This window comes from Dendrobium catenatum, unplaced genomic scaffold, assembly GCF_001605985.2.
Source record: "Dendrobium catenatum unplaced genomic scaffold, ASM160598v2 fragScaff_scaffold_803, whole genome shotgun sequence".
In the NCBI taxonomy this organism is placed as follows: Eukaryota; Viridiplantae; Streptophyta; class Magnoliopsida; order Asparagales; family Orchidaceae; genus Dendrobium; species Dendrobium catenatum.
In genome coordinates this window covers 599,432-611,137 of record NW_021319265.1, presented here as the reverse complement: position 1 = coordinate 611,137, position 11,706 = coordinate 599,432, and the positions used below count along the sequence as shown (strand labels likewise).

General features: G+C 35.7%; 1 protein-coding gene across 10 annotated transcripts in view; it reads right to left on the bottom strand.

The window, feature by feature from the left end:
* The window catches only part of LOC110101886, a 39,095-nt gene that overhangs the window by 16,998 nt on the left and 10,391 nt on the right, over positions 1-11,706 (bottom strand). The window lies entirely within an intron of this gene.

Here is an 11,706-nt window from a genome sequence, read left to right as displayed (position 1 = left end):
ATTAATTATAATTAAAATTAATTAATTACAATTAATTAAACAATTACTATTTTTTTATTAATCATTTATAATTAATTATAATTAATTGAAATAATTAATCAAAATTTATTAAAAATCAATTAACACTATAAGTTATAATTAATTTAAAATTAATTATAACTTATATTAATTAATTTTTATAAAAATATAATTAATTAATACTAATTAATAATAATTAACTTATAAATTATGACTGATTAAAAATAATAAATTTAATTAATTATATTTAATTAATATAATTATACTTAATTAAAATAAATTTTATTATATATATATATAAACAAAATCCCTCAGGCGAATTTGCGGGATTTGGCCGAGAAGCATGCGTAAGGGAGATAGCTACCTTCTCAGTTAACGAGCTCTTGTTCTTGCGTCCCGATCAAAATGTCGTGACAGCCAATCGGGCAAGGAGAGAAAGTCGGAGGAGGAGGCGTCGGGTGTGGAGTCGGACGGCAGGGCTTCGGGATTCCGGTCCTAGGAGCTCGGATGGGAGGTTTCAGATAAGTAGAGCTCTCTCTCTCTCTCTCTGGACGGAAGAAATGGGGAGGCCGCGCGAGGGGTTCGGCAGAAGAAGCCGTGAAAGGGAGAAGGTTGTCTCCACAGCAAGCAAGCTCCGGTTCTTTGCTTCCGATCGGAGGGGAAGATCGCCGGATAGGGAGGAGAGGGAGCTCGGTCGATTGGAGCGGAAGCAGTGAGTGTGGAGTCGGACCGGGATCGGGACGTCGAGAGTCGTGGGAGAGATCAGAGAGAGCGAATGGAAGAAGTGTGTGTCAAAGCCTTGCTCTCATCTCCCCTTTATAGATCGAGTGCAGCGACAGAAACGAGATGATCTCGCGGGATATCCGGACTGCTTCGGCGCCGTTTGCAGAATCGGGTACTGTAGCAGTCGGTGTATTCAGCAGGATTTACTGGCATTCGAACGGGATTTGCGGAGATTTTGAGCGATTTCTTAACGGATACGAGGCTAGTATGATTTCCATTTTTGTTCTTTTACACATAGGTCAACAGTTTTCCATTCATCTTGTCTTGGACATTAGGAATCTGTAGTAAAAGGAATAAAGCTTCACATTGGGCATGGTCAATGGTTAAGTCGACGCTTGTGTGTTATGAAGGCCTCAGGTTTAAGTCAGAAAACGACCAGTTTTCAAATCTAAGGGTTTCCACAAATTGTAACAACAAATAATTAAAAAAAATTGTCTGCACCAGTTCAATTAACCAACCCAACCCCACTGACTTCAGAGTCGGAACTTAAAAACAGATGAATGAGAAACAAGAGAGCAATTGTGAGATAGTGGCAAGAAGAATAGAGATGGAGTAAGAGAAATAGAGATCCTAACAGGTGAGAGAAAATAGCTCAAGTGCATGACATAATAGGTGGGGAATGAATGGGGGAAAATAGGGATATAAGGCAACAAAGGGCTAACTATTGAGAGAAAGAAAGCCAAAAAAAGGGTCTGCAATAATATTTTTACCTTAAAATAATTTCTCCTCATTCAAGCCTTCAATCCTATAAACTTGAATCCAAACTCAATTTACAAGAAAAATACAAAAATAAGATTCTCACTGGAAATCTCGAATGCTTCTCTACCCCTTCTCTACCTTTTTTCTTTCTCTTTTTCTTCTTCTCCTTTCTTCCCTTCTACTTCTTTTCTTCTTCCTTCTTCAACCATATTGCGAACGGATGGATAATAATTAGATGAAATAGGATAAAGCTAAGCTTAATTTATTGATTCATTATGTGATTAAACAATCTATATGAAATAGGATAAAGCTAAGCTTAATTTATTGATTCATTATGTGATTAAACAATCTATACGCTATCCACAACATCAATTTGTGCTTGCATGGGACAAAAAATTGGAAATTTATTATTTTTCTTAAGTTCATTAATTTGCTATGATAAATTTAAAATATATTTTAGGAAACTTATTTAATAAAAAAATTAATTTATAAAGACTGCTATACCTATTATTTATATATACTTCTGTATATCAAAATTGTTGAAATAAAATGTAGAATTTTATAAAAATAATTTTGATGATTTTTGGATTAAAATGTTGGCCATCCGATGACCCGGTTAGGAAAGTAGATGTATTGTATCCGACCTATGTTAAGAAAGGTAGAGATAGACCTAAAAAAACTTGGCTAAAAAATATTAGAAATGACCTTTCTAATTAAATTTAAATGAAAATTTAAATCTTAACAAGACATAATAAAAAGGATTCATGAAGCCGACCCTACATAGTGGAATAAAAGCTTGATGTTGTTGTTATTGTTGTTGATTATTTTTTGGATGTGCAAAAAATGAAATAATTTTTAGAAGATGTTTTCATCTCACCTTTTCAAAAATGTCGGTATCACAATGATGATCTTAGATGCTCAATCTTTGAAGCCCTCATGATCTATTCATAGTTCATACTTTATACATCATATGCATGTATAAGACATTTTATCATATTATAACTTTTGGATTTGTTGAGTATTCCTGTAAGGACCTAATGACTTATTAGGGGATGTTAAAAGAATTGATGAGTTGAAGAGATTCTATGGATGGTTTTGGAGGCATTAAATAAGTGACAAATTATCTTATTTACATTGAATGTGAGGAGCAAATTGGAAAGAAATATGCATAATATTTGTTAAGAACACTAATTACAAAATGTGGTGTTTGCTATGGCATATGGATCTTAAATTATTAAGAGTGAGCTCATCTAAAACAATGGACTATTATCAACGGTGATTTTTTATTTTGTTAATCTACCTATTTCATTGATGAGATGACTTAAGTTGCTTTCAGGCATTAGGTAGCACTTGAGTAGGTATCTTTACATATGCTAAACTAGTGTAGAAAGAGACAGGAGGTAGCAATTGGCACATTATATGGCACATGATGTAATTTTAATTTTGAAACACTTATTTAATTAAATTTAGCAATCACATATTAGATATTTTTTTAATTTCAATTCAAGCATATTAAAAGCTAATTATTATATCATGGGATTGTTACTTTTAACCTTGAATATGGCACATAATGTAATTTTTATTTTGAAATGATTACTTAATTAATATTTAGCAATCACATCATGCAGGGCATTATTTTTAATTTTTAATTTAACTTAAATATTATAGCTATTTTATTTCTATTAAAGTATGTAAGGTAACTATTTTATTTGATGTCAAATTCAAATATATGGTATATGGCATTAACTATAAATTAAATTTAAATTTGCTAGTATTTTAATAATAATTTATGTATATTTTTTTATTTAAATTTATTTAATCAAACTTTAATCATCTTAACTCAAGCTCAAAAGTTAAAATACTACTAAAAATTTAGTTTTATTTTTATTATTCTATCAAACCTTACAATGCAAGAGTATTGCTTAGTTATTTTTATTACTTATTGATATAGCTTAACATTTATCAAAAATATGGCTATATAATAAATTAAATAAGTCTTCAGGAACGTGCTCATCTTTTTGTTCAAGATGTTCTATATGTAGTTAGAGCATATTAAATAATTAATGGACTTGTTATGTTAATGTGTAATTTCATAGCGCAAAAGTACTTAAAAACCAACCTTTTAGGTAAATTATGTGTTTTTTTAACTTATTAGTGTTGTAATGCATAGGGCAAGACAAAGAGCTAGCTACAGAGAAAAGAGAGAATTAAAAAATAGAGCTAGAGGCTTCCAAGGAGAGAGAGACAGGTGGACTGAGAAAGATTTTATGGTAAGATGTAATCACATAAAGTATAGAGTGATCAAGGTGGCTACCACCTAGAGTTTTAAGGCGAAAAAATAGGAGTTCGGTTCCTTCTCTCTAACAAACAAGGTAAAACCATAACTTCATATAATTAGCCTGAATCAACTAAGTTCTTGTATTAAGAATTACGAACAACCACAAAAGGTATTATAATGGTTACATAAAGACCGAAATATAGAATTAATATGCATAACCAAAGGGGATCCTCGTCATAAAAGTACCCCTTAAATTCCAACACAAATCTTTAAAGGACTTATTTCTTGATGATGAGCACAAATCAAGTGAATCTTTATTGAAGGGAACCCTATTAATTATATATATATATATATATATATATATATGAGCTATGATCCAGCCAATCATATTTATCAATAGTGAATAGTAAATCAGAATGCAAAGAACAAATAGAGCCATAATGCATCATGGAACATGCAATAGTTAAAGTTAATGCAAAAATTAAGAAGTCATGAACAATTTATTAATAATTTAATAATATAAGAGAGAAAAAAATTATAATAAAAATTAACTATCACTTATATATATATATATATACACACACGTGTGTTTTGAAAATTCATACCCCGACCTCTTTGCAACCCCTTTTTGTTGTGTCAGTGAGGAGAGTTTTAACGAGTTTAAGTTACGCGGTAAATTTTTAGAAGACAGATTGGGTTTTAGATAAGACATTACCCAGAGATTTCTCCCTCATTTTGTGAGGACTTTAAGATCTGAGTTCAGGTTTCCTATAGGCACAAGCCCCTACAATTAATTAATCCTCTTGATAAGGAGAGAGAACTTTCAATTACAGTTAGTTATTAAATAGATACATAGTCTCCAACGTATAGTAACAACAAGATTTGATATTGAAAATTGGAATTTTATCACCGTACACTTAAAGAGGATGGTAAGGGGAGAATGATGACGAACCTGATCAAAATCCCATGGTTCTGTCGTCTCAGGCCATCATGCTCCCTAGTCTACTTAGTTAGAGAAGGCAATCGACCCAACTTGACTGAAGTATCCTTGTCAACAATCATGAGTTGCATCGTCCAAGGGTACCTTGTAGAATTGAGGTGAATATTTGCCTGAGAGAACATATTTGAGTCCACCTTAGCTAACAAAGAGGTTTATGCCCTATCAATTATATCCTATTGATTCATTACTTAAGGAATTAAAGCAGTTAGGGAACATATAGGCTTTGGCGACAAAACCACCCGATTAGAAGGCCCCAGTCATAATCATTTACCTGTGGTGACATTTGACAGCGAAACCACTGATTAGAGGACACATGCCACGTCTTTACTGATAAAAGATGGCTTGAGAAATAATCTTGGTGATATTTTCAACTAGACATTACTCTTTGTAAGCTGAAGTGATTTTCAAATTTATTCACCCCGACAAACTATTACAAAGGGTGGATGGATTTTTGCTTTAAGTATTTGGGTGATTTATTTCATCTTAAGTATCTTAATTTTTGTGATTTTTTTAGTTTTGAACTTTCATTGAAATTGGAGCACCTTAAAGATTGATTTTAAGATTTGGGGGCATTTAAAAAGTACTACCCCCTCCGGTTAAAATTAGCTTTCAACGCGATCATTATCAGGATTATTTATGGGTATTATAATTTCATTAATTGGACCTTATCAACTCTGTTTTCTTGCAAATAGAAGATCGTGTCCAGCTCTTAAATTCTAGAGTTATCATATAAATATCAGAACTTGGGATGTTCATTTTCATATGTAAATTTTTTTTGTAAGAGATCTTGAAGGCCTGATATGAATGTATAAAACCAAATATTTTGGTTGACGCTACGACCGTATATTTGTTCAGTGATTCAAGTTATGTCAACTTCGATCCATTCAAAGAGAAGAATTAGACTTGAACTTAAGTTTATTTTTTGACCGGCACAGCATCCTCAGATGTCACGCATGTATATACATTACATTCATTGGGGCCCATGCGGGTATTGCACTTAAGTTTAGGGAATCATATTTTAATGCATGAGGGGAGATTTTAAAATATTCAAATATAATTGTTTGTGCAAATGATCATTGTTGAAAATGCACAAAATTTCATTTAAGGGCCCATAAACGCCTTCTGTTCATTTGTACGAATGTTGCAGATCAGGTGGCATTATTTAAAAGTGCATTAAGTTTTATTTGTCGCAAATAGACAATGTTTAAAATTGCGTATTCGGGTATTGAGGCGTTTTTCATTCGTGAGCCGAGGCGTAAGCCTCAAGGCGATTTGAGGCGTAAGCCTCAAAATCAAAAGATTGCGTAAACATAAAATGATAATTTTTTTATATACTAATGAGTGAATAATATAAAACATAAAAAAGCATAAGATATGAAGTGAAATCAAAATATCCCAATAATAAGACAACATGAAATATAGTTCAACTCAAAATTCTATCTTTCCCAAATCCTAGTATTCTTTTCATTAACCTATAATTCGAATTTCCAAAAATAAATAGCAATGACATATCACATAAGAACTCATAAGTCATCAACACTATCATCACTAAGGGGTTCTTCATTTGAATCATCATTATGATGAACTGCTCTCTCCCCTTCCTCCTATCCTATATAGTCCAATGTCGGGCATTTACTTCAAGATTTATGTAAGTTTTAATATATATAGCATGAGGCGTAAGCCTCATGCCAGTGAATGCTTCAAAGGCATAAAGTGTTCATACTTGCTCAAACGATCCACTACTACCAGTATCTCTGAACACGACAACCCCTTAATGAAATCCATCATCACCTCCTACCGTATCCTCTCTGGTAGAGCTAAAGGCTATAGTAACCCACTTGGTGTCATGGCCAAGTACTTGTGCCGCTGGCACAAATCACATCTCGCTACCCAGTCCTTTCATCGCGATGCATCCCCATCCAATATAATTTTGTTGACAACCGAGTGTAGGTTTTTCTGAGCTCCTGAATATCCTCTAATTGCATTGTCATGAAACTCCTGCAATAGCTTGAGGATGTACCCTGATCCCCTTAGTAAAACAAATCACCCATGTTATAGCAGCTGGGGCTCCCTCAGTGTATAACTGGGATGACTGTTTGGGTCCTATAACAACTCTGCTCTGATCTTCCTCAGATGCTCATCCTGTTTTCTCTCATGTCTCAAAGCTTATATACTAACAAAGCTGTCAACTGTGGCTAATCCATCTTTCGTGATAGTGCATCTGAGGCCTTATTCTCCAATCCTTGGCAATACTGAATCTCGAAGTCATATCCCAACAATTTAAGTCTCTAGTATAGTCCTCAGGTGACCCACATGTTATGCCTCTATATGACTGTAGATCAGGATGTCATCAAAAAATACTAAGACAGAGTTTCTGAGGTAGGGTTGAAAAACCCGGTTAACGAGGGACTAAAATGTGAATGTAGCATTAGTAAGACCGAAAGATGTCATCAAAAACTCATAGTGACCCTCATGAGTCATAAAAGCTATCTTGTGCGCATCCTCCGGCTTCATTCTAATCAAGTGGCATGCCGATTTCAAGTCAATCTTTGAGAACATGACCGCCCCAAATAGCTCATCCAGCAGCTCATCAATCACAAGGATAAGAAACTTATCCAACACAGTTTCTTTATTTAGGGCCCTATAATCCATGCAAAACCTCCAACTATCGTCCTTCTTTTTTACTAATAAAACAAGGCTGGAAAGGGGGCTCACATTAGGCCTAATAATCCTTGCCTCGAGAATCTCTCTGATGAGTCTCTCTATTTCATTCTTCTGAATCTGCAGGTACCGATACGGTCAGACACTAATAAGAGAAGCTCCTTCGTTTAAGGAAATGGCATGCTCATGTTCCCAAGGTGGTGGTAATCCGCTAGGCTGCTAAAAGTTCTCAGGAAACTGGTACAGAAGCTGATGTACACACTCAGGGTCCTTGACCCCCTTTGAATCTCAGACCTCCTCCAGGCTCTACAGCTCCACCAAGTAGCCTAGCTATGCTCCTTGTACTGTCTTGGCCATGGTTTTGAGTGAAACCATGGTTCTGTATATGTTGGCATCTCCTTGCAGCATCACCTTCTTCTCCTCCACCTGAACCTCAATAATCAATGACTTTCAGTTCACCTTTGTCTCCCTAATCATTTGTAATCACTTCATTCCTAGGATCACCTCAGTGCTCTCCAAATCCAAGGAAAGAAAATCCTCTACTATTTGTATGCCCTGGAATGTCAGCAACAACCTCCTACAAATCCCTCTCCTCCTCTCCACCTTTCATGTCCCGATCATGACTCCAAAACTCCTTGTATCTACTAACTTCAATCCCAACTGGTCCATGACCCACTTGGAGATGAACTTATAAGTAGCCCCACTATACACCAAGACCACCACTAGCTGCTCCCTGATTTACCCATTTACCTTTAAGGGACACTTCCGCCACATCCAGGTGTAAGTGTTCCCCTCACATTTCTAATTCCTCCATCAGATCCTCGCTATCAATCTTCTCATAACAAACCATAAGGATCTTGAGTGTACGAACCTTACACCGATGGCCCGATGCATATTTTCATCACAGCGGAAGCACAATCCCTTCGCTTTCTTATCATGTGCCTCTGCCTCTGTGAGGCACTTGAAGTTGGTCCCTAGGAGAACTCCCCCACTCTTCTCCCTTAGTGCCCCCGCTGAAATGACACCGTCGGGTCCTTAGTGCTAGTGAAGTCGAAGTACTTCTATAAGAGCCTCTCATAACCCCGCACTTACTGATCCTCTCCATCTATCTTCGATCTTCCGCTATTTGGGCTAGCTCCATCATCTCCTTTAACCCCCTCGGTCTCTACAATCAAAGGTTCACTCATATGTCGGGCTTTAGACCCTTTAAGAAATTTTCCTCAAACACAGCCTCTGAAATTCCCCTCATCCTCCCCGACAGCAACACAATCTCTCCCTATACTCTATAACGATCCCATCCTTAGACACGGCAAGGAATTGCTAGTGTATGTCTCCGTCCCGAATGGTTGGGAAACGTTCTAACAAGCAATCGTTAAACTCTGCCCATGAATGGATCGGATATCTGGCCTCCCTCCACTAGAACAAGCAAGAGCTTTCCCTTTCAGATGTAACCCTGTGACCGTAAGCTTCTTCTCTCCTCTCAACCTATTCACCACAAAATACCTCTCTATCTAGTATACCCACCCATGGGCATCCTCCTCTTCGAACACCAGCATCTTCAGCTTCCTCACCCTAGCATCTCCACCCAAACTTCCTCTCCCGCCAATAGTTCCTCCATTTGTCGAGGATGGGAATCTCACCTTTCCTCCATATGTCTATCATGACATGATCCCATGGCTCGGCACATCCCCCTTCTTCTTCGGTTGTCCACTCCCCTTGCCCAAAAAACCTCCAGTAGGTCGGTCAACCCACCACCTCCACTACAAAACCCCCTTCCAGATGTCCCCCCCATCCGAAAACCCTATTCTACCCCTTAGTAGAGACCAATGAGAAGAAACTTTCCTTGTCAAACTCTTCTCATCCGATCTCTTTTCCCTTAGATTCGGCAAAAGGAATGTCGATCACATAATGGTGAGGGTTAGCAATCAAAACGCTGGTAGAGTTTTGGACTGCATATCAATGAGCTTTCTCATCATCTCCTATGTCCCTCCAAACCGGCTTTCCATGGTGGTAAACCTTTCGCCGGACTACCTTCCCTGCTCTGCTAGCTCCCGCCCAGCGTTTCTGCTAGGTTCAGCTGGTCTAGGCCATGCACTTGGCTCCCGCTATCCAGCGGCGTAACAGAAAGACAATCAAATTCTCTTGAATTCATATTACACATTGCATGATGGATTTATATTGAAAGGATCAAAACTATGCATCCCATGTACTTCCTTGCAAGACTTTCTTATATGGGAGTTACCAGCAAGTGGACTGGTTGGTCATATAAGATAAGACAAGTCAATATACTGAATAAGAGAAAGATGTCATTAACCTCTACTTACAAAAATTGACAAATAGGAAAAAAAAAACATTAACCAAACTCTATGCCCATATACTCCTTGTGTTTGATGTGTCTTGACAAGACCTCTGCATGAATTTCAAGCAAGCATACACAAGATAAATTTTTATATTACAAGTAGTTGACTAGCTTTCTAAAATGGCATATTTTATTCCCAAGTCCATGACAGTTTATTCCTTTCACATGTCAAGTTGTTCAAGGAAATTGGTCACCCACAGTCTCCCCCAAACCTATTATTTCTAATAGGGATGTAACCTTTGTTAGCTCCTTCTAGAAAATCTTATGAAATTTTTTTGGAGCATAGCTAAAATTGTCATCTACCTTCTACCCCCTGATAGGTGAACAAATAATTGAGATACATTGTCTCATTGGCTGTAGTTTTAAAAAAATGGGATTTATTATCACCTGTGGCCGAATTTGCTTAAAATAGCTCAGTCAGCACTACCACTAGAAAATCACCCTTTCAAGTAGTCTATAAATCTCATACCTAATGATACATATATATTCTAATCATGCTACATCACTCATTAACTGCATGCATAAATTGCATTCTAATGTTAAAGAACAAATTATTTGTAAAATGAGAAGTATAAAACTATGATAAATGTTTATAAGAAATCTCAAGAATAAAATGAAGGTCGTTATGTGTTAATTCATGTTCACCCTGAAAACATCCCGCGTAACACATTTAAGAACTTCATGTATAAGCCGAAAACCCCTATAAAATCCTCAGAAAGCTTAAACCAAATACATACATTATAGATTTACCAGCTAACATGATATTAGTTTGACTTACAATATTATGGATCTAATATTATATGCAGATCCTTTTGAGCCTCCAAAGTTTCCAACAGGCATCTCTACGAATAGAGTTTCTAGATCTCCACTAGCAACACTAATTCTAATTTTGCTACCAACCCTTTTCCTAATCCCAATTGTTGAGCAATTTTTTTCAAATGAGGTTATAATAGGTCCTTTAGGCTGGCAACATTATTTTATTAGATGGCTCATTGATAACATCTTGCCAGTTTTACCTACTAATTTTATTATTGTAAACTCATTTTTTTAATTTTCTTCAGGTAATAATAAGACAACATTGAGCAAGAGTTGGTCGATTCATATTTCTTGCATGTAGAAAGGTGATAAAGGCTTATAAAATTATTTTTTTGATTTGATGGCAATTTATACATCTTCCAAGATGAATATTATAATAGTTGGGTTTCCATTAATTTGGGTGAATAAATTATTTAGATGACATTGAATTTTAGATACTTAATCTATTAAATCATATTTTTGGTGGATAATATTATTTTGATCATGTTAAATTTATTAGATTAACTTCAAATTTATCAATTTGCTGCATTTTGTTGGATTATTGCGGAAATCTTCTAGGTCTGATGGGTAGGTCGTGACCCATATCCAATATTAACGAAGGCTCCACGCATTGGGAATGTACTTTTATGATAATATATGCCATAAACAAAATTACTAGTTTAGAATAAAAGTAACTTGCATTGATAATATAAGTGAAAAAGTTGGCCAGTCCCCAATGTAATTTCACTCAGGCTAATGTGTACGTTATAAGTTGACACTTTGGGTTTTACAAATATAGGCAATACGCTTGTATGTCTTTCACGTACATACTCAACATATCACTAAAATCATACATAGATTACAAGTAATAAATATTACTAAGCATATGCATGCACATGTGCTTCCAGACATCCCCCACAAGTATTAGCTTCATGACTATAGATTGTGAGGAAAAAAAAAACTTTGTAAAATAGAATTAGCACTAAGTGTAGCATTGAATAGGAACGAATCAATGATGAAGATTCATGAGCAAGAACATAGTAAAAGGCTAACAATGATGATGATGTATATATACACTGGTCAGAAAAGAAAAGCTAGAATCTGCCCTTGTGG